We start from the raw sequence: 21,200 nt of genomic DNA on the forward strand, positions 1-21,200 counted from the left end.
TAATAAATAGTTGTTCATACATGACATCAGTAGTGTTTGCATGTCAACCCCAATCTCCCAGTTCATCCCACCCCTCCTTCCACCCCTTGGTAATGGTAAATTTGTTTTTTACATCTGTGACTTTGTTTCTACTTTGCAAATAAGATCATCTGTGCTATTTTTCTAAATCCCACCTATATGTGTTGATTGATATATAACATCTGTGTTTCTCTTTCTGACTTCACTCTGTGTGACAGTCTCTAGGCTCATCCATGTCTCCGCAAATGGCACCATTCTGTTCCTTTTTATGCTATGGGCATTCTTTTAGGTGGGTATAAAGCACTGAATCCAGCACACAATCAATAGTAACTAGTCCTAATGAACTCACATTTCCATTGTAAAAATCTGTCACACACTTAACACGTGCATTGAAGACTTAAAATAGTCTCAATATATAGCAAACATTTCACCAAAATATATTTTCCCAAGGTAAATTTTTATCTCTTTCTTCCTTCAGTTCAGTTCAGTCGCTCAGTCGTGTCCGACTCTCCGCGACCCCATGAATCACAGCACACCAGGCCTCCCTGTCCATCACCAACTCCCGGAGTTCACTCAAACTCATGTCCACAGAGTTGGTGATGCCAACCAGCCATCTCATTCTCTGTTGTCCCCTTCTCCTCCTGCCCCCAACCTTTCCCAGCATCAGAGTCTTTTCCAGTGAGTCAACTCGTCGCATGAGGTGGCCAAAGTATTGCAGTTTCAGCTTTAGCATCAGTCCCTCCAGTGAACACCCAGGACTGGTCTCCTTTAGATTGGACTGGTTGGATCTCCTTGCAGTATAAGGGACTCTCAAGAGTTTTCTCCAATGCCACAGTTCAAAACCATCAATTCTTCGGCGATCAGCTTTCTTCACAGTCCAACTCTCACATCCATACATGACCACAGGAAAAACCATAGCCTTGACTAGACGGACCTTGGTTGGCAAAGTAATGTCTCTGCTTTTTAATATACTATCTAGGTTGGTCATAACTTTCCTTCCAAGGAGCAAGCGTCTTTTAATTTCATGGCTGCAGTCAGTATCTGCAGTAATTTTGGAGCCCCCAAAAATAAAGTCTGACACTGTTTCCACTGTTTTTCCATCAATTTCCCATGAAGTGATGGGACCAGATGCCATCATCTTTGTTTTCTGAATGTTGAGCTTCAAGGCAACTGTTTCACTCTCCTCTTTCACTTTCATCAAGAGGCTTTTGAGTTCCTCTTCACTTTCTGCCATAAGGGTAGTGTCATCTGCATATCTGAGGTTATTGATATTTCTCCCAGCAGTCTTGATTCCAGCTTGTGCTTCTTCCAGCCCAGCGTTCCTCATGATGTACTCTGCATATAAGTTAAATAAGCAAGGTGACAATATACAGCCTTGACGTACTCCTTTTCCTATTTGGAACCAGTCTGTTGTTCCATGTCCAGTTCTGACTGTTGCTTCCTGACCTGCATACAGGTTTCTCAAGAGGCAGGTCAGGTGGTCTGGGATTCCCATCTCTTTCAGAATGTTCCACAGTTTATTGTGATCCACACAGTCAAAGGCTTTGGCATAGTCAATGAAGCAGAAATAGATGTTTTTCTGGAACTCTCTTGCTTTCTCCATGATCCAGCAGATGTTGGCAATTTGATCTCTGGTGCCTCTGCCTTTTCTAAAACCTGCTTGAACATCTGGGAGTTCATGGTTCACATATTGCTGAAGCCTGGCTTGGAGAATTTTGAGCATGACTTTACTAGCGTGTGAGATGAGTGCAATTGTGCGGTAGTTTGAGCATTCTTTGGCATTGCCTTTCTTTGGGATTGGGCAGAAAACTGACCTTTTCCAGTCCTGTGGCCACTGCTGAGTTTTTCAAATTCACTGGCATATTGAGTGCAGCACTTTCACAGCATCATCTTTCAAGATTTGAAATAGCTCAACTGGAATTCTATCACCTCCACTAGCTTTGTTCGTAGTGATGCTTTCTAAGGCCCACTTGACTTCACATTCCAAGATGTCTGGCTCTAGGTCAGTGATCATGTTATCGTGACTATCTTGGTCATGAAGATCTTTTTTGTACAGTTCTTCTGTGTATTCTTGCCACCTCTTCTTAATATCTTCTGCTTCTGTTAGGTCCATACCATTTCTGTCCTTTATTGAGCCCATCTTTGCATGAAATGTTCCCTTGGAATGTCTAATTTTCTTGAAGAGATCTCTTGTTTTTCCTATTCTGTTGTTTTCCTCTATTTCTTTGCATTGATCACTGAGGAAGGCTTTCTTCTCTCTCCTTGCTATTCTTTGGAACTCTGTATTCAGATGCTTATATCTTTCCTTTCCTCCTTTGCTTTTCTCTTCTATTCTTTTCACAGCTATTTGTAAGGCCTCCTGAGACAGCCATTTTGCTTTTTTTGTATTTCTTTTCCATGGGGATGGTCTTGGTCCCTGTCTCCTATACAATGTCACGAACCTCCGTCCAGAGTTCATCAGGCACTCTATCAGATCTAGTCCCTTAAATCTATTTCTCACTTCCACTGTATAATCATAAGGGATTTGATTTAGGTCATATCTGAATGGTCTAGTGGTTTTCCCTACTTTCTTCAATTTAAGTCTGAGTTTGGCGTAAGGAGTTCGTGATCTGAGCCACAGTCAGCTCCTGGTCTTGTTTTTGCTAACTGTATAGAGCTTCTCCATCTTTGGCTGCAAAGAATATAATCAATCTGATTTTGGTGTTGACCATCTGATGATATCCATGTGTAGAGTCTTCTCTTGTGTTGTTGGAAGAGGGTGTTTGCTATGACCAGTGCGTTCTCTTGACAAAACTCTATTAGGCTTTGCCCTGCTTCATTCCATGCTCCAAGGCCAAATTTGCCTGTTACTCCAGGTGTTTCTTGACTTCCTACTTTTGGGGACTTCCAGTCCTCTATAATGAAAAAGATATCTTTTTGGGGTGTTAGTTCTAAAAGGTCTTGTAGGTATTCATAGAACCGTTCAACTTCAGCTTCTTCAGCATTACTGGTTGGGGCTTAGGCCTGGATTACTCTAATATTGAATGGTTTGCCTTGGATACAGAATTTTAAATACATCCCAGGTTAATCAGGGATGAAGGGTAGACTGTATTAATGGGGTGTTTGATTTACTGTAGGAAGGTAAAGTAATAAATGGTATAATCAGTTTAACTCACCTGAGGGAAAAATTGAAACTTGCTTTGAAACTACATGCAAACCATTTGAAAAAATGGTAGCCATCAGGGCTAGAGATGACTCTCCTTCCCATAATGGGGAGGACTGGCATGCTGGTTTCCAGGCTTAACAGCTGCCTATACAAAGCATAAGACAAACAAGATCTCTCTCCTCTATCAGGAAGGGTGCACTCGAAGCTAACTAATAAGGCCCTGCTGTATAGCACAGGGAACTGTACTCAGTGGTCTGTAATGGCCTACATGGGGAAAGAATCTAAGATAGAGTGGGTATGTGTATATGGATAACTGATGCACTTTGTTGTACAGCTGAAACTAACGCAATATTGTAAATCAACTACCCTCCAATAAAAGTTTCTTTAAAAAAAAGTCAGGAGGGCCACGCATAGAAAGACCCTGGCACCTCCCAGGTCTGGCCAAGCTGATGTGTGTTTGTCTGGAGAGCAGCCGTGCTGGGCACACGGTGACCTTGTCAGAAACCTGCTCCGTTAGGAGTGAGTTTATTTCATCATCAATGACAGTGTTTTAAGTTTCTGGAGGTGTGTGTTTGCTTTTCTTATGTAACCACAAAACAGCGGTTAGTTTCTCTCATTAATAGATAAGAGTGACAGAAGCTGCTGTTGCCTTTAACATGATGTGTGCAGTCTTATTCTGAGAATGAACTCGCTGAGTTTAGTCATGGCAGAGCCAGTTCTGATTTTTTCCTCTCTCCCCTTTTCCCAGCACTGGGCTTCCCTGTGTCATTTTCATCCTCCATGTAGGGAGAGAAAGACAGGCTGGAGGGCTCAGCAGAAAGCGGCAGGAAGCACGTGCCAGGCTGACAAGCCTTTTAGATCCCTGGGCTCCTCCTGCGTGACTTTTTCTTCTTTTCTTTTTAAAATCAAACACAGCAGGAGGTGTGCACACCAGTTACTGAGCACACAGAAACGTGGGCACTGCTATGTTGGAGGAACACCTCTCGAAGGACCATGCCAGAAACTGGCTGCCTCCCTGCCAGGTGCTTGCTTAAAGGGCTGTGCTCTCCTGGGGAGAAGAACTTCTTAACCCAAGACTTTCTCAGTGCACCACAGATGGAACTCTGCATGGGGAAAGGACACGTTGGCAGTGATTTTCCTACTAACTTTGGAACCTTCTGCACTGAGGCTAAAAAAAAAAGGGCCTTAAAATTTTATTTTATTGTTTTTGGCAGTAACAATGAAAAGAATGTGAATTTGATTTTGAATACCTTACATCTTATGGGTTATGTATTTTTCCAGCGGGATCTTAGGAATCCCTCAGTAAGCTATGAAATAGGTAGCCTTCATCACCTCCATTATTTTTAGATGAGGAATTTGAAGCACAAAGCAGACAAGTGACCTTGTAACATCAAATTCTTCGACATTAAGCTGATCTCCTGACGTTTTCTTTTATGAAAAATTTTGAAGTGGAGTTGATTTACAATGTTGTATTAACTTCCTCTGCAAAGCAATTCAGTTTTACATATATATTAATATGTACATGTATGTATATTCTTTTTTAATTAATTTATTTTAATTGTAGGATAATTACTTTACAATATTGTGATGGTTTTTGCCATATATCAACACGAATCGGTCACAAGTATGTTCTTCTTCATATTTTTTTCCATTATGGTTCCCTGTGCTCCACAGTAGGACCTTGTGGTCTATCTATCCTGTATATAAAGGATTGCCTCTGTTAATTCCAAACTCCTAGTTTGTCCCTCCTCTACCCTCCCTTGGCAACCATAAGTCTATTCTCTGTATCTGTGAGTCTATTTTTGTTTCATTGATATGTTGATCTATATCATATTTTAGATTCCACATACGAGTGATATCATATGGTATTTGTCTTTTTCTTTCTGACTTACTTCGCTTAGTATGGTAATTTCTAGGTCCATCCATGCTGCTGCAAATATTATTTCATTGTTTTTGAATATTTTTACATTGTGTATTTAGGGCTTCTGTGGTGGCTCAGTGGTAAAGAGCTTGCTGATACAGGAGACCCAGGTTTGATCCCTGGGTCAGGAAGATTCCCTGGAGAAGGAAATGGCAACCCACTCCAGTGTTCTTCCCTAGGGAACCCCGTGGATAGAGAAGCCTGGTGGGCTACAGTCCATGGGGTTGCCCAAGAGTTGGACATGACTTAGTGTCTAAACAACAACATGCGTGTGTGTGTATCTTTATGCATTCATCTGCCGGTGGACACTTAGGTTGTTTCCGTATCTTGGCTATTGTGAATAGTACTGCTGTTGAACAAAGGGTACATGTGTATTTTGAATTGTAGTCTCAGCTGGGTGTTTGCCCAGGGGTGGGATTGCTGGATCATATGGAAGCTTTCTCACGTGTGTCCCTACCTGCTACAATCGAATATCTGAAAATGGGTGGAAAGCATTCCAGACATCCCCATTGCCCACTTGCACTCAGACACTGCTCTTGTCTTAGAGTGAGAGCTGTTAACCCTGAAGTTAGAAATGCCAGGTTATTGATCCCATGGTTTCTATCAGGGATCAGTATTCTATATTGGCTCAATATTCAATATCTCTATATTTACGTTTTATTGCTTCCACTAAAATGCAAGTATTTCAAGGTTGAAGTACTATGATCCATGCTCCATGAGTACTGATTGTGTGAATGTAATGCTTGAACAGATCATACAGATTATAGGTTATTCCCATAATATCAAACTGCAGTGGGTATTTCTCCAGGATGGCAGGTGTCTGTCTGTAAATGCACTGGCTTCAGCAGGATGGCAAGCGCGCTAGCAAGCTGGGAAGTCAGCACACACTCTAGGGTGTTGGGCTCCCAAACAGACCAGAGAGCTCAATCTCTGCTCCCTCATTTTATAGGCAGAGAAGCTGAGGCCCACAGGAAGAGGTTTCCTCCGAGTTTATCCCCTTGAACTTTGCACTGGCCTCTTCATTCTTAGTGAGAACCCAAGAGCTGGCCACAGTTAGAACCGTGGTCCCCTTGCATGGTCCAATCTCCTGGCTCTGATTGGGAGTCAAGAATATGAACATGTTGAAAAGATGTAGTATCTTTGCTGGACCTTAAACTTAATCATTCAGAAATGCCCTTGAGTTCAACATTTTCATAAGTTCATGTAGAAATCAGATATTCTTTAAAGAGTAGGGGGAAATCATTTGAATATGACTATTTGGGGGGAAAGAATGAAGAGAAGCTGTTATTTCACATGGCAAAGAGAAAGCTTGGAGGTTATTTTAATATGCAGATCAGTATAAGAAGGATCCTTGAAAAGAGTCCTAACTAGCAATTTTCTAGTCTTCATTTAAAAGAGAGAAAGAGGCTTGTAATAAAGCAGGACATTTTCTGTTTAATTGTTTAAAAAAAGTGGTGATCAGAAGGACTTGGCATAAACTTACTAAACTTCATGCCAAACTCACCTGATTCCATTTTTATAGAGTTACCAGGCAGGTGAAATACTCAGAAAGTGAGGGAACACTTTTATGTCAGTAAAATATTAACAGGATGTCTCATAACATTCCTGTTAAAGATAGGAACAGCAATTTCAAATTTAAGAAAGAAGCACCTTAAGTGGCAGGTCATAGAAGTCTTGTGTCCTAGTCAACAGTATTTGTAGAAATAAATGACCTTAGTGAAGACTTAGAAGAGTCAATGTATATAAATTTGGAAAACTCAACGTCCTCCAAGTTCTAATATATGTTACTTTCATTCACTGATGAGTCCTGAAGTTATAGTAGAACAAAATAATTTGGATCAACAGAAAGGTAACTGGGGCTTTAATGATTAAATTCACTAATATTTCTTCCCCAGTACCAGAGGACGATAGCTTGATACTTAGTCATGTCACTTTAGTAATTGAAAATATTAAAAATAACCTAAAAGTACTTCCCTTGAAGGCAGAGGAGAAGAAGGCAACAGAGGACGAGATGGTTGGATGGCATCACTGATTCAATGGACATGAACTTGGGCAAACTCTGGGAGATGGTGAGGGACAGGGAAGCCTGGTGTGCTGCAGTCCATGCGGTCACGAAGAGTCAGACACGACTTGGTGACTGAACAAAAACTTACCTTTCAAGTCATTTGGAAATAGTTAAAAGTCGGCAACTTAGAACCTGAACTAGGAGAATCTGAACCTGACTCCAACTCAGACTTTGCATAGTGGTGGGGAGAAAACTGTATTTTTGGACCATGTCAACTCAGCAGCATCACCATGACATCACTGCTAACTAAGCAAGGACATTCCTAGCTGTTTTAGTGCCACCCAGATTTTTCTGAAAGCAGAAGGAACCACTTCTTGTGCTCTTCAAACCCAGTCTTGCTAACTGTGGACAGTGTTGATTTTTGAAAAATTGCACAACCTGAGAGTTGCGAGTCAATTTTTATTTGGAACAAAATGAGGACTGTAGCCTGGGAGACAGCATCTCATATAGCTCTGTGAAACTGCTCTAGAGAGGCGGGGGAAGGTCAGTATAAATGTGATTTTGGTGAAAGAGGAATACATGCAGTCAACTATATATTTTTTGCAGGTTTCTGCTAGTCACGAGGAGCAGTTATCACCATGAAGGATTTTAGTGCTTTTCTAATCTGAGGAGAGACAAGATAGTCTTAAAAACTCAGCTCCTGAAAATGTCTAGCTGTCTGAAGACCTCTCCTGCTAGTTTTCCCCCGAGCACAGTGTCTCATTGTTGCTCTCCATTCTACTCTTTTCAGGGGGTGTTGAAAATCAGCAGCTGCAACAGCATGATTTAATCCTTGTAGACTGAAGTGACACAGCAGCAGCAGCAGAGGTGGATGTTGCTGTGTTTGGTTGCTCAGTCGTGCCCAGCTCTTTGCAACCCCATGGACTGTAGCCTGCCAAGATCCTCTTGCCTGAAAAATCCATTTCAGACAAGAATACTGGACTGGATTGCCATGTCTTCCTCCAGGGGATCATCCCAACCCGGGGATTGGAACCTGTGTCTCCTGTGTCAGCAGGTGGATTCTTTTACCACTGGGCCACAGGGAAGCCAATGGGCCAATTTGTAATTGGCAACAGGAAGCTCAAAACTTAGTTTAATATTTCCTAATGGAGCAGCTCTTATAAGATGTTTCTTCTCTCTCTGCTAAGAGGTAATTCCTGTTAGAATGCTTCTATCTCCGATCAGATCCAGCCTGGCTTCCTTAATTTACCAAAAGCCCAGCAAGAAATCAGTAGAAACAGGTTGGGCTAGGCTTGCATGTCCATTTCCTGTAGCCCCAAAGTCATCCATCCCAGGGCCCCAGTCATGGCAGCCCCAGAGTTTGGATGCTGGTGTGTAGCACAGTGGACCGTCACCCTAGAGAAGCATCTCTCGTTTCAGAGTGTTAGCACCAGGGCGAGACGAGGGGTCATTCAGGCAGGAACTGAAGGCAGAGCCCAGGGGAGGCTGGTGGAGCTGTGGTCCATCCGCTGTGCTCCTGGAGGCAATGTGTACGTTCCTCCCCAAGAGAGGTGTGGTGGGGAAACCAAACCCTCTCCTTCTTCTCTTCCTTCCTCTTTGCCCAGAGGCCAGATGTCCTGTTCCATCACCAGCAAGAAAGTCCTGAATGGCAGAGGGCCCAGAGGAGGAAGTGCAAGGAGGGGTGGCACTGTGGACGAGAGACCAGAAAGAGGCTGTGTTCCTCCAGCCTTCCCTGACCCGAGTCTGCAAAGGCAAGAAGGGTAGCTTCACTGTGGGGAGCAACTGAGGTACAAGTATCTTTTAAGAGCCCTCGAGAAGAATGGGATGAATAGTACCTTTTAATAATTGCGTGTCTTCAATAAAGACCAGCTGCAGAGAACCCAGTGGAAACCCAATTTGTTATTTTTTTAAAGCACTGGATTAAAAAAAAATTAATGTTTACTTATTTATTTGGCTGCACTGGGTCTAAATTGTGGCATTGGGGATCTTTAATTGTGGCACATGAATTTAGTTGCAGCAGGTGGCATCTAGTTCCCTGATCAGGGGTTGAACCTGGGCCCCCTGCAGTAGGAAGGAAGGAGTCTAATCTGCTGGACTACCAGAGAAGTCCCCCCAAAGGGTTCTTGACAAAGGTGTCAACATAACTCACCCAATTCAATTACAATTCAGTTGCTCGGTTGTGTCCAACTCTTTGCGACCCCATGGACTGCAGCACACCAGGCTTCCCTTTCCTTCACCAACTCCCAGAGTTTGCTGAAACTCCTGTCCATCGAGTCAGTGATGCCATCCAACCATTTCACCCTCTGTTGTCCCCTTCTCCTCTGCCTTCAATCTTTCCCAGCATCAGGGTCTTTTCAAATGAGTCAACTCTTCGCATCAGGTGGCCAAAGTATTGGAGTTTCAGCTTTAACATCAGTCCTTCCAATGAACACCCAGGATTGATCTCCTCTAGAATGGACTGGTTGGGTCTCCTCGCAGTCCAAGAGACTCTCAAGAGTCCTCTCCAACTCCCCAGTTCAAAAGCATCAATTCTTCGGTGCTCAGCTTTTCTTTAACTCTCATATCCATACATGACTACTGGAAAAACCGTAGCTTTGACTAGATGGACCTTTGTCGGCAAAGTAATGTCTGCTTTTTAGTATGCTGTCTAGGTTGGTCATAGCTTTTCTTCCAGGGACCAAGCTTCTTTTAATTTCATGGCTGCAGTCACCATCTGCAGTGATTTGGGAGCCCCCCAAAATAAAATCTCTCACTGTTTCCATTGTTTCCCCATCTATTTGACATGAAATGATGGGACCGGATGCCATGATCTTAGTTTTTTGAATGTTGAGTCTTAAGCCAATTTTTTCACTTTCGTCAAGAGGCTCTTTAGTTCCTCTTCACTTTCTGCCATGAGGGTGGTGTCAGCTGCGTATATGAGGTTATTGATATTTCTCCTGGCAATCTTGATTCCAGCTTGTGCTTCATCTGCCCTGCCTTTTAGCATGATGTACTCTGCATATAAGTTAAATATGCAGGGTGACAATATACAGCCTTGACGTACTCCTTTCCTGATTTGGAATCAGTCTGTTGTTCCATGTACAGTTCTAAATGTTGCTTCTTGACCTGCATACAGATTTCTCAGGAGGCAGGTCAGAATTTTCCACAGTTTGTGGTGATCCACACAGTCAAAGGCTTTGGCATAGTCAAGTAAAGCAGAAATAGATGTTTTTCTGGAATTCTCTTGCTTTTTCAATGATCCAACGGATGTTGGCAATTTGATCTCTGGTTCCTCTGCCTTTTCTAAATCCAGCTTGAACATGTGAAAGTTCACAGTTCATGTACTGTTGAAGCCTGGCTTGGAGAATTTTGAGCATTGCTTTACTAGCGTGTGAGCTGAGTGCAATTGTGCAGTAGTTTGAGCATTCTTTGGCATTGCCTTTCTTTGGGATTGAGATGAAAACTGACCTTTTCCAGTCCTGTGGCCACTGCTGAATTTTTCAAATTTGCTGGCATATTGAGTGTAGCACTTTCACAGCATCATCATTTAGGATTTGAAATAGCTCAAATGGAATTCCATCACCTCCACTAGCTTTGTTCGTAGTCATGCTTCCTAAGGCCCACTTAACTTCACATTCCAAGATGTCTGGCTCTAGGTGAGTGATCACACCATCATGATTATCTGGGTCATGAAGACCTTTTTTGCATAGTTCTTCTGTGTATTCCTTCTGCTTTCTCTCCCAGACTTTGTTGACTTGTTACCCAGACAAACACATCTGATTTTCAGGAAAATGTGTTTCCAGAGGACGGTTCTGGTGTGTTTTGCCTATCACGTGTGGGCTGAGCGCAGGACATTGAGGCCAGATGCACAATTTGGTTACCATTGTCAACATCCTCTTTTTTGCTAGCAGGACAGGGAGACTTGACTGGTCCATGTTGGGAGTGGGGGCAGGAAGGGGGGGAGGAGAAGTTTTTAGAGCAGAATAAGACAGTTTTCTTTTGTTATTAGGACAGTCCTCGTATCATTCAGGAAACCCTCATCAGTTACTCATTCATTTCTTACTCATCTCATGAAGTGTGGAGTCTGGTCGTCTATGGGTCTGCCTGCTGTCACAGGGCTCCAGTCCTCTCCCACCGGAGCCTCCAGGCTCAGGTGATCGAAGGCATCGTCAACGTGGTTCTGGCCAGGGGCAGGAGGCGGGTGGGCCCAACCTGGAAGCTGTTCGTCAGTTAAGCTCACTGGCTCTTGACCACATCCAACTGCAAGAAACTGTGCAGGTGGTGAGGTGGTGCCGTAGGCTGCCCCCACCTTCAGAGGCCCTCTGGGGGAGACCACCAGTTGCTTGCTTCCTGCCTTCCCTTCATCCTCCTGTTTCTCCTGGTTCACCTTCCCTGGCATCGCTCTCCAGCGGCACCTGCATCTCCATCCCCCAGTGCCTTCTGTTGCCATCTGTCTCGTTTTCCTGCTTCACCCCTGCTCTCCATGCTCAGCATCGCCTGTGGGTGCGGCTACCCCACTCCTGCCCACCTCCCCAGAGCCCTTCCCCCCAGGTCTTACTTCTCACAGCCTTGGCCATGGGAGCCCTGCAAGTGACCTGGAGCTGGAAGAGGAATTGATCCGATGCCACTACTCCGTAGGAAGAGGGGTCTCTGAGTCCTTGGTCCTGGGGTGTGTTCCTGAAACCCCAAATGGGACTTCAGGGGGCAATTCCTAGGAAACCTGTTTCAAATCCATTGAAGGTGGTTTCATAGTACCGTTCAGTACTTTCAAACGTGCATGTGTCCACTCAACATCATGAGTAACATTTCTATGGAAAAATAATATATGCTGACCTAAATAAACTACCTATGAGGAAAAGAGGATGACAGAGGATGAGATGATTGGATGGCATCATTGACTCAATGACATGAGTTTGAGCAAACTCAGATAGTGAAGGACAGGGAAGCCTGGTGTGCTGCAGTCCATGGGGTTGCAATGAGTCATGGGGTCGCAATATGACCGAGCAACTGAACAACAAAACTACCTATTAATGAAGTCGTGGACCGCTGCTGTTTCCTAAATCGGGAATTTCCTCTGATAAGGATTGGAGGGTTCTTGAAATCAAAAGGCTTCGGTGTCTAAGAACCGCCCCCCCAGCACTTTCTGCATGCAAACCTCCCAGTGAGTTGGTAATAACAGAGTGACTTGTTAAAATCCCAACTATTGTTGAAGCTCAGGATCTGAAGGGGTGCCAGGTGGTACCCTGTTGCTGGGTGTCCACTGGTCTTGCAGTGGAAAGAAACTGGATTTGGAATCAGAGGGCTTAGACCCTGTCACTCACACATTCTACAGCCTTGATAAAAGTTGTCTGCACTTCTCCGGTTCTCCCTTCTCTATGATGGGAACTGTCCATCCTATGGCACAAAATTGTTAGGTGTCAAAAATGAGTTGATTTATGAAAAGCATCTTCCCCTTTTTGTTACACAGGATCATTTTTTAAAATTAGTATTGTAAACCTCTCAAAAATAACCGTATAGAATCACCTAAAATTCAATCCACCCAGAGAGTGTGCTTTGGTCCAAAGTTTTTCCCATTAAAATTTATGCATGCAAATTAATTTTTTTAAATGGGAGTCTATACTTCTACACTAAGGTTAGCATATCTCTATTTTAATTATAGCCTGTAAATTGAGTGAATAGCAGTCTACTGGTTGTAAATTATTCCACTGTATTTATTTGTCATAATATATTTAAATAATAGCTTATTTTTTTGACAGTGAGGCTGTTCCCAGTTTTAGTAGGCCATGCTGCAATGGGCATTCTTGTTTATATACCTTCATATACTTGCTTTATTATTTCAGTCATTTAATATATATTTTCTTCCGTGAAGATTGTACAGGTCCCTTACCCATACTATTACAGCTAAATCTGTTTTACAATTTGTATTTTTTAAAGGTAATAAATTATAACTGTTTAGTTGTTCTTGCCTGGAGAATCCCAGGGAAGGGGAAGCCTGGTGGGCTTCAGTCTATGGGGTCACACAGAGTCGGACACGACTGAAGTGACTTAACAGCAGCAGCAGCGGTACAAAATATTCCCAGTAGGCTTTGTGTGTGGCGGGGGGGGAGGATAAGATATTAACAGTTATGTTCAGCGGGATTAAATAGACCATGAGCAGTCCACATCAGATTTTGCTACAAAATTAGTTTGCACTAGGTTGGCAAATTGATGATTTTATATTTTCTTTTCTCCTATATTCAATGATTAAAATTTTACTGTAAGGAAGAAAAAAATTAGTTTTCACTGTAGAAGCAATTTTTCCTATTTCCAGAGCTTTTTTATTTTGGAATTGCAGAGAAAGGTTTATTATGGAACTGACTAATTTACATTTCTCTACTTTCTAGTGAAATTGAACTTTTTTCATGATTTTCTTTTGCCTTTATAATCATTTTGTAAAATGTATGCTCTTCGCCTTTGCCTGTTTTTTAATTGGGCAAATAGTATTTAATTATTAAGTTTGACCTTTTATTGATATTTAAGAGCTTTCACGTATTTGTCAAATATTTCACTACATATTTTATAATCATGTCTCCATGTTGTGATTTGTCTTTAATGTTTAACACCTGTACCTTTTTAGCTAAAGCAGGATAGAAGTGTGTTTCTGTATGAAGCTTGTCTGTGATATAATATTTGAGAATCCTTCCTAGTTCTAAAAGGATATAATCATTAATCTACATATCTAGTACCTTTAGTAGTTTTAGAGGTCTTTATTTCTACATTAATGTCATCAGTCTATCTGAATTTTATTTTGATGTCAGTTTTCACGAAGGTTTAGCTGAGGTGCACAGCCCATTTATTAAACAATCTTTCCTTTTCCCCAGATTTTTCTGCCATCATTGTACACATGCCTTCGTAAGTATATGGACCTATTTCAAGACATTCTGTTTCATTCTGGTGATCTGCCCAACTCTTCTGCTCCCAGCACCATGCTGTTTCTATTACTACATCTTTATTATAATATCTGTCAGGGCTGGAGGGGGAGGACGAATGGGTGGAGCACAGGCTCTTTAGAACAGGGAAACCATTTAGTCTGATACAAGAATGACAGACTTGTGTCTGTCATTCATATCTGACATGTATCCATGTTATTATATATGTCATTATGTATTTGTCCAAACGCATAGCATGGTAGCACCTAGAGTGAACCTTCATGTAAACTCAGGACTCTGGGTGTGGCATACCCACGTAAATAACAAATGTACCATCTAGGTGGGGGTGTTGGTCATGCGGGAGGCTGTGCACAGGGCGGGCAGTGGGTATTTGGAAATCTCTGTCCTCTCTGCTGAATTTTGCTGTGAATATAAGACTGCTTTAAAAAAAAAAAAACAAAACTGAAGGCTATTAAAAACAAAAACTAGACATTACTCCTAAAATCGTAGAGCTTATATTCAAAGGGGGAATACAAAAAAGATAAATAGAATACTAAAGGAGATTGCATTTTCCCAAGTTTTGTGTTACGAATAGGTACCAGAGAGCAATGCTTCTCAAACTGAGATGAAGGGCCAATTTAAAAAAAAAAAATGAAAATAGTTTCCAGTATCTTTCAAGACCAGCAACCTCTCTCTTAACCTCATCTTTAAAAAGCTCTGAATAAGCTATCAGTGCTCTATGCATATTATTTGCCACTAATTTGTAGTGGATTCTTTGTCAAAATGAAGATACTTATTCACTCCACCTGCCTTATGCTCTTAAGAACAATGATAATCATGAACTGCTGTGCTGTTCTCTTAAGATTCTTGTCTATAAGAATAGGCTGAAATGCATTTCTCACAATAGCTCTGATCACAAAATAATCTTGATAGCTCACTGAAGACTCACCAAGGAAAGTCAGAGCTTGGCATTTGAAAGAACTCTGTCCCATAATCAAGAGCTGCTTTTTCTTCAAAGAAACAAAGCCTTTAATCTCTTCCTATTTTCTTTGTTTATGATGAATACAGGAAAGCCCCATCCCCACTCCTGACTTTGGAACATGAATAATGAGCAGTTAGCCAGGTTCACTCGCTAACTGAATGCTTGGCTACTGCACGTGAAGCTGCTACACTATCCAAAATCAGCAAAATCAGGATACATTCCAAATATTAAGGCTTTGGGTCTGGCATTTGGTGGTGTGAACAGTCTTTCTGTGTAAGTAGTAATAATGTTTTGTGCAGGAGAAACTCCAATCACTTGTTCAAATCCATTTTTCTTAGAGTGATATCTGCAATAAAAGCACAGTGGAAAGATGAATAAATAATGATCTAGGAGACCTGGCGGAGAAGGCACTGGCAAGCCACTCCAGTACTCTTGCCTAGAAAATCCCATGGATGGAGGAGCCTGGTGGGCTGCAGTCTGTGGGGTCGCTAAGGGTCGGACACGACTGAGCGATTTCACTTTCCCTTTTCACTTTCACACATTGGAGAAGGAAATGGCAACCCACTCCAGTGTTCTTGCCTGGAGAATCCCAGGGACGGGGGAGCCTGGTGGGCTTCTGTCTATGGGGTCACACAGAGTCGGACACGACTGAAGTGACTTAGCAGCAGGAGACCTGGACCCTAGTAACACTTCTTCCACTAATCAGGTAGATTTGAGCTCTTGCCTTAATTTTTCGGAGACTGAATTTCCTCATCTTTCATAGGAGTGGATGGACTGCTTGATCACTAAGAGTCCTTTCAGCTCTCAGAAAGAAAAAAAAAGATGGACAGATCCTCTGATTTGTTTACAGATTGATTCATCCTCATTCATGGCCGATGTTATCCACTTATGGAGTTGAAACGCTTGTAGTGCGTTGTATTACGTGCCAGTTACTGTGTTACTGGTGGCTGCAGATGAGGTGGTGTGGGAGAGAGAGGGACCCGTTCTCCCAAGTCGTCATAGTCTCTTCTTGTTGTGGGGCTAGAATCCACTCAACCCGAGGAAGGGATAAAAGGCAGGGAGGAATGGAGAGAGAGGAGTCTCTTGGCATCTCCACATTTAACACATTTAATATGTAGAACAGAGCTTTTCAGCCTCAGCACCACTGATGTGTCTGTTGTGGGCAGCTGTCCTATGTATTGTAGGTTTGTCTGCAGTATCTCTGGCCTCAACCTACCAGTTGCCAGTCCCGCCCTCTCCAACCATGTGTGACAACCAACAGTGTCCCCAGACATTGCCGAATGTCCCCTGATTGAGAATCGTTGATTTAGAATCGCTGTGCTGGACACCAAGCAAATAGAGATGAGAAAGACACAGCCTGGCCTGGAGGCCTCTGCTCCAGCCTGGTGCTTCCAGAGGCTAAATGTGCAGCGGGTCAGTGGAGGGCTTCGTGGAGGAACCCACTCCCCAGATTTCTAGTTCCGCGAGTCCAGGCGGGGATGGAGGGTTTGCATTTCTGAAGCCTGCCCCGCCCCCTTGCTGGTTTGGATGCTGAGGGTCTTCCAGGATCCCACTTTGAGAACCGTGGGGCTCGGGGGTTCCCATCTCCCAGGTAGTGGGTGTCCCCTGCAGTTGTGGCCAAGAATACAGATGGTCCCACCCAGTCAACTAGTGTGTTCTGAGAATCAGAGTGCTCTGTGGTTTTAAAATTGAGAATACAGACCCCATATGGGGCTATTTAACCCACAGTAAATCTGAGAGGTCGCAGAAAGGAAAACCAGGGGCACACGTCCTAAGCCAGGACAGTGACAGAAGGGTGCTTAGTGTCAGAATCTTGACTTCATTCTGAATCAACAGATGAACGGGCGGATCATGGGCTTGTCTCGTCACCTAAAGAGTATCTGATTTCGGTTTCCGTGGAGTCTAAGCTCTGATCACAAACATGCTTCTACAACCCTGTCATTTCTAAGGTGGGGACATTTGTGGGCCACAAGAAGGGGTGGGTGGCTCCCACCCTCTATCATCAGAGCCCCACCCTGCCTCCTCCTCCTGGTCCCGCCCTCGGCCATCCTGTCTCCTGGTCTGCAGCAGTTACTCCCCCAGCACTGCCTGTCCTGCCGGCGCATGCAGGGCTCTGGGTAGGTTATTCTTTACAGAACTGCTAGTTTATCTTTGGGCTGAACATCGCTGTTTCCGCCTGCTGTGGTGATGCTAACGAGTACTGTATTTTCTTTGAAAATTGTCACACACCCGGGGAAGGAAGTGGGGTGTGGTGTTTGAGCACCACTGGGCAGATGGGTGTTTTGCTGCTGCCATACACAGGAGCGACAGCCCACTTTCCCATCTCTTGTTTTGTCTCTTGATGCTGAGTCTGCATTAACCAGCCACGTCATTTTACTCACAGGATGAAAGGAGAGAAAGTGGAGTCCAGTCCCTTCTCTAATCCCTTCTAGGCAGGAGTGGGCTACCCCATGCTGAGGTCCCAAGACTCATTTAGACCCTGGTATGTATTTCTATCCAGCACAGAGCTTTATACCTAGTAGGCAGGTTTGCAAATATTGATGGCAACAAAAAAGCGGCCAGTAGTTTAGGTGAGTTCTAGGCCAGGTCAGATAATCCACCGAGTGAGTTATCTTCAGTCACTGATTTCATCAGGGAGAATTGCCGAGGATGCTTTGGGAAAGTTCTATGTGATATAATAGCCACCTTTTCTGCCGTTGTTGTAAGCATTTCATTTAATGGTTAATTCATTTAATCGTCATGACAACTCTGTGAAGCAAGTCTGCTATTTTCTCCATGTTGCAGAAATGGAAACGTTGGCACACAGAGAGAGACCAGGTCCCTTGTGTAAGACTATGTGGTTGAGGGAAGCTGGAGTTTATACCATGGCCGTCTTGTTGACACACCTGTGGGCTCCTACCTGCATCCCCTCCTCCCTCCTGGCACACAGTCATGTCAAGGAAAAGGGACAGTGTGGCCAGGGGCTTCACCTTGACCGTCTCAGTCGAGATGTCCGTTGACCAAGCCCTGGGGCCTGGCTCTGACTGGATGTCCTACATTCAGGTGGGATGTTTTTCCTGCTTGAGCATCCGACAGGCAGAAGAACTCTTCCTCTGGTGCGCTGGAAAGATCCCAAAGCATTCTGTGTGTGTCATTAGAGCTGCTGGGTTGATAAGATGGTAGAATCACTGAGAAACTCATCTCTCTTCCTCCAGCTTTATTGAGGTATAATTGACAACTAAAAACTGGATACATATTTAAGATGTATGACTTGATTAAACTTGATACGGTGAAATAATCACCGCAGTCAATTCACATATTCGTCACCTCACATCATTACCTTTCTCTGCGTGGTGAAGTGTCTTTGTTCTTTTTTAAATTTGGGGCTGCACCACGCAATATGCAGGATCTTAGCTCCCTGACCAGTAACTGAACCCGCGCCCCTTGCAGTAGAAGCAGTCTTAATCATTGGACCACTTGGGAAGTCCCAAGAGTGTCTTTTAAGAGGAAAATTTGACATAAATAAACAGACCCATCCTTAAATCTGCTTTCTATATGAGGCAGCATCTTTGGGCTCAGTAAGTGGTCACCCTACAATGGATAGGAAAGAATGCCGAGGAGACCGACTTTATACAAAGCAGAGAGTGTTGCTCTGGACTCTGGCTCCAGGAATCATAACCGGTACCAGCCAGCCACCAGTAACAGCAGGAATGGAGAAGACGCAGAGGTGGACAGTACACCCTTGTGACCCCATGAGAAAATCACCCAGGTCAGCAGCTTTGACCTCACTTCCAAAAGACAGCTTAAGTTCTGACAAGAAACTTCAACTCGTTTATCTTGTTTGTGTGCGTGCTAAGTTGCTGCAGACGTGTTTGACTTTTTGCTATCCTACAGACTGTAGACCACCAGGCTCCTCTGTCCATGGGATTCTCTAGGCAAGAATCCTGGAATGGGTTGCCATGCCCTCCTTCAGGGGATCTTCCTGACCCAGGGATCAAACCCACATCTCTTGCATTTCCTGCATTGGCAGGTGGGTTCTTTACTGCTAGCACCACATTACCCACCCTTTAACTCTTCAAGTTATAGCCAAGGAGTAGAAGTACAGATCATTAAACCACAGGTTCTGACAAAAAGAAATGTCAAGTTAGTAGCCAAGGTAACTGAGCAAGTAGGCAGCCAGGAGGCTGCTGGGAAGGCCTGTCTGACAGCTGTTGTGGGTCCTTTCTAATTAGGGGCTGGTTGAGCAGATGGAAACAATCTATGGGGAACTCTCCAGGCTTTCACTTCCTCCCTGACCTAACCTTGAAGTGGTTTTCTAACAAGGAATCGTTGACTAATTTGGGTGGAGGCACTGAGCAAGCAAAGCTGGAATCCAAGTTCTGTTGCTCACAAACTATCTGACCTTCAGCTTACCCACTCAGGCCTCAGCTTTCTAATCTGTATAATGGAGCTAATTATACCTACCTTGTGGGCTTGGTAAGAAGGTTGAATAACACAAGCTGTGGAAAGCTTTTCTCAAAATTTTGTGAATTGTAGAAGACCCAATAAATAACCCTTGAGGCTATGCATGTGCTTGTACCAAATAGAACAGAAGAATGAGAGATGGAGAAGGAAAAAAAAAATCAACTTGATGAGTGGTAAAAGGCATTGGTAGTTATGGCCAAAGCACCCAAGCAAATAGGTTGGTGGTTGTTCACAGGGTCAGAGGCAGTGCTGGACGAGCTGGCCTCCCAGGACTGGCAGGATAGCCCTGCCCTGCTTATGGCACAGCAGAGAAGAGTCGAGAAACACAGTCTCTGAAAATTGGCAGATCTCTGAAAAGAGAGGAGGGAGCTGGACTGGGCAAGCATCGGTTATTCCTGTAGTTCATCCTTTGGGTAAATCACTCCTCTTCTTGTGGGAAACAGGAAGGGATCTCTGGATGAGGTAGGGCAGAGGTGAGGTCCTTGGAAGAGGAGAAAGGTTGAAGGATGTGCCTGAGTGCAGGTGATGGAGCACGTACATGGAAGGGAGGTACAAACAGAGCCAATGAGACAGATCGTTGGGGTGTGTTCAGAAAACAGGCTGAGTCAGTTGGACAGAGACAATTGAGTATTCGTGCAGTTTGGTCAGAGCTGGGCTTTCATGGGGCTGTCTGTCTATGTCACACATTCAAACTAGTGTCAGAATAGTAATAATGCCACATAGGTGCTTTTCCCTAAATTTCAGTATTTGCTTTATTTCTACATTTTTTGGCAGGAGAAGGGATGTGTTCTGTTTGCTCAGAACATAAAGAAATGTGAGAGCAGTAGGCGTATCTTCATTTGCCAGAATTTGCCTGACATTTACCAAATTTCAGCTGAGCTGATGGATTGGGAACCCACAGAATTTTTTTCTCATTCTCAAGCTTACTATTGATTCGCTTGTGTTTTCTCTTCTGTTGATACATGTTAAGGTTTTGGTGTTTCTGTGAGACTCTCCCTCTGTCCTTAAGGCCCCTCCAGCTAAATTATAGCAATACAACTGGTGTCCAGATTTTTGTAAAATAAAGAAGTGTGCTCATTCTTACTTGACTTGCTGCAGAGGAAGTGAAGTCTCGACATGTTTTTGCTGACGAGCATTTAGAGAACTTCTCCTGCTTCCTATTCCATGGACTTTCCCCCCAGCTGCTTTCGTTATATGGTGGCAATCCTTCAGGTCACCATGAAAGTATTTGGTGGGTTTGAATTGTGGCGGCTGAGTCAGTCTAGGTAAGTAGGTCAGGCGCACCAGGCAGTCAAAAGACCAGAATTCTCCATTTGGTATTTAACGGCATATGACCTCAAGCACACCTCTGAGCAGTGAAACTTGCCCATCTACCTGCCCAAGAGGAATGAGATCCTAGTTAAAGGGGAAAACATTGAGCTGTAAGAGTAAGTATCCTCCACAAGTTTAAAGTACGTGTTAGGACGATATTTCACAGCTGGGCTAGCTAAAGTGCAGAAGGCTGGATGGACACACTGCTAGTTCATCATGATGAGTGCTGGCATCATGATTACTCCATTAGGGGAAAATAAGTGCTTTAGAAGAGATACCTGAAGGGCTTTATGAGAGCTCAGTGGCAGAGTGCAGAAGGTCACATAATTCAGCCCAGATAACGCTCCTAAAAGACCATTTCCGTTCACTTTCTACCCTTTTCTGGTTCACACTAATAATGCTCATAAAGTACCCTAGGAAATATATCAGAGTTGCAATAATAATAACTTTTTTTGAGAATTGACTGTGTGCCAGCCCTGCTCTCAATG

At 43.6% G+C, this 21,200-nt stretch overlaps 1 protein-coding gene across 5 annotated transcripts in view; it reads left to right on the forward strand.

The window, feature by feature from the left end:
• The window catches only part of PRKCQ (protein kinase C theta), a 155,611-nt gene that overhangs the window by 32,955 nt on the left and 101,456 nt on the right, over nucleotides 1-21,200 (forward strand). The window contains exon 1 of one of the 5 annotated variants that reach the window (XM_088844203.1): nucleotides 8,694-8,840. The exons of the other annotated variants lie outside the window; for them this stretch is intronic. The gene's annotated coding sequence lies outside the window, so the exon portion shown is untranslated. Of the gene's footprint in view, nucleotides 1-8,693; nucleotides 8,841-21,200 lie in introns of those variants that run through there. 5 annotated transcript variants of the gene reach the window in all.

This window comes from Moschus berezovskii, chromosome 15, assembly GCF_049115385.1.
Source record: "Moschus berezovskii isolate FMDL1 chromosome 15, NW_MosBer_1.0, whole genome shotgun sequence".
Classification (NCBI taxonomy): domain Eukaryota; kingdom Metazoa; phylum Chordata; class Mammalia; order Artiodactyla; family Moschidae; genus Moschus; species Moschus berezovskii.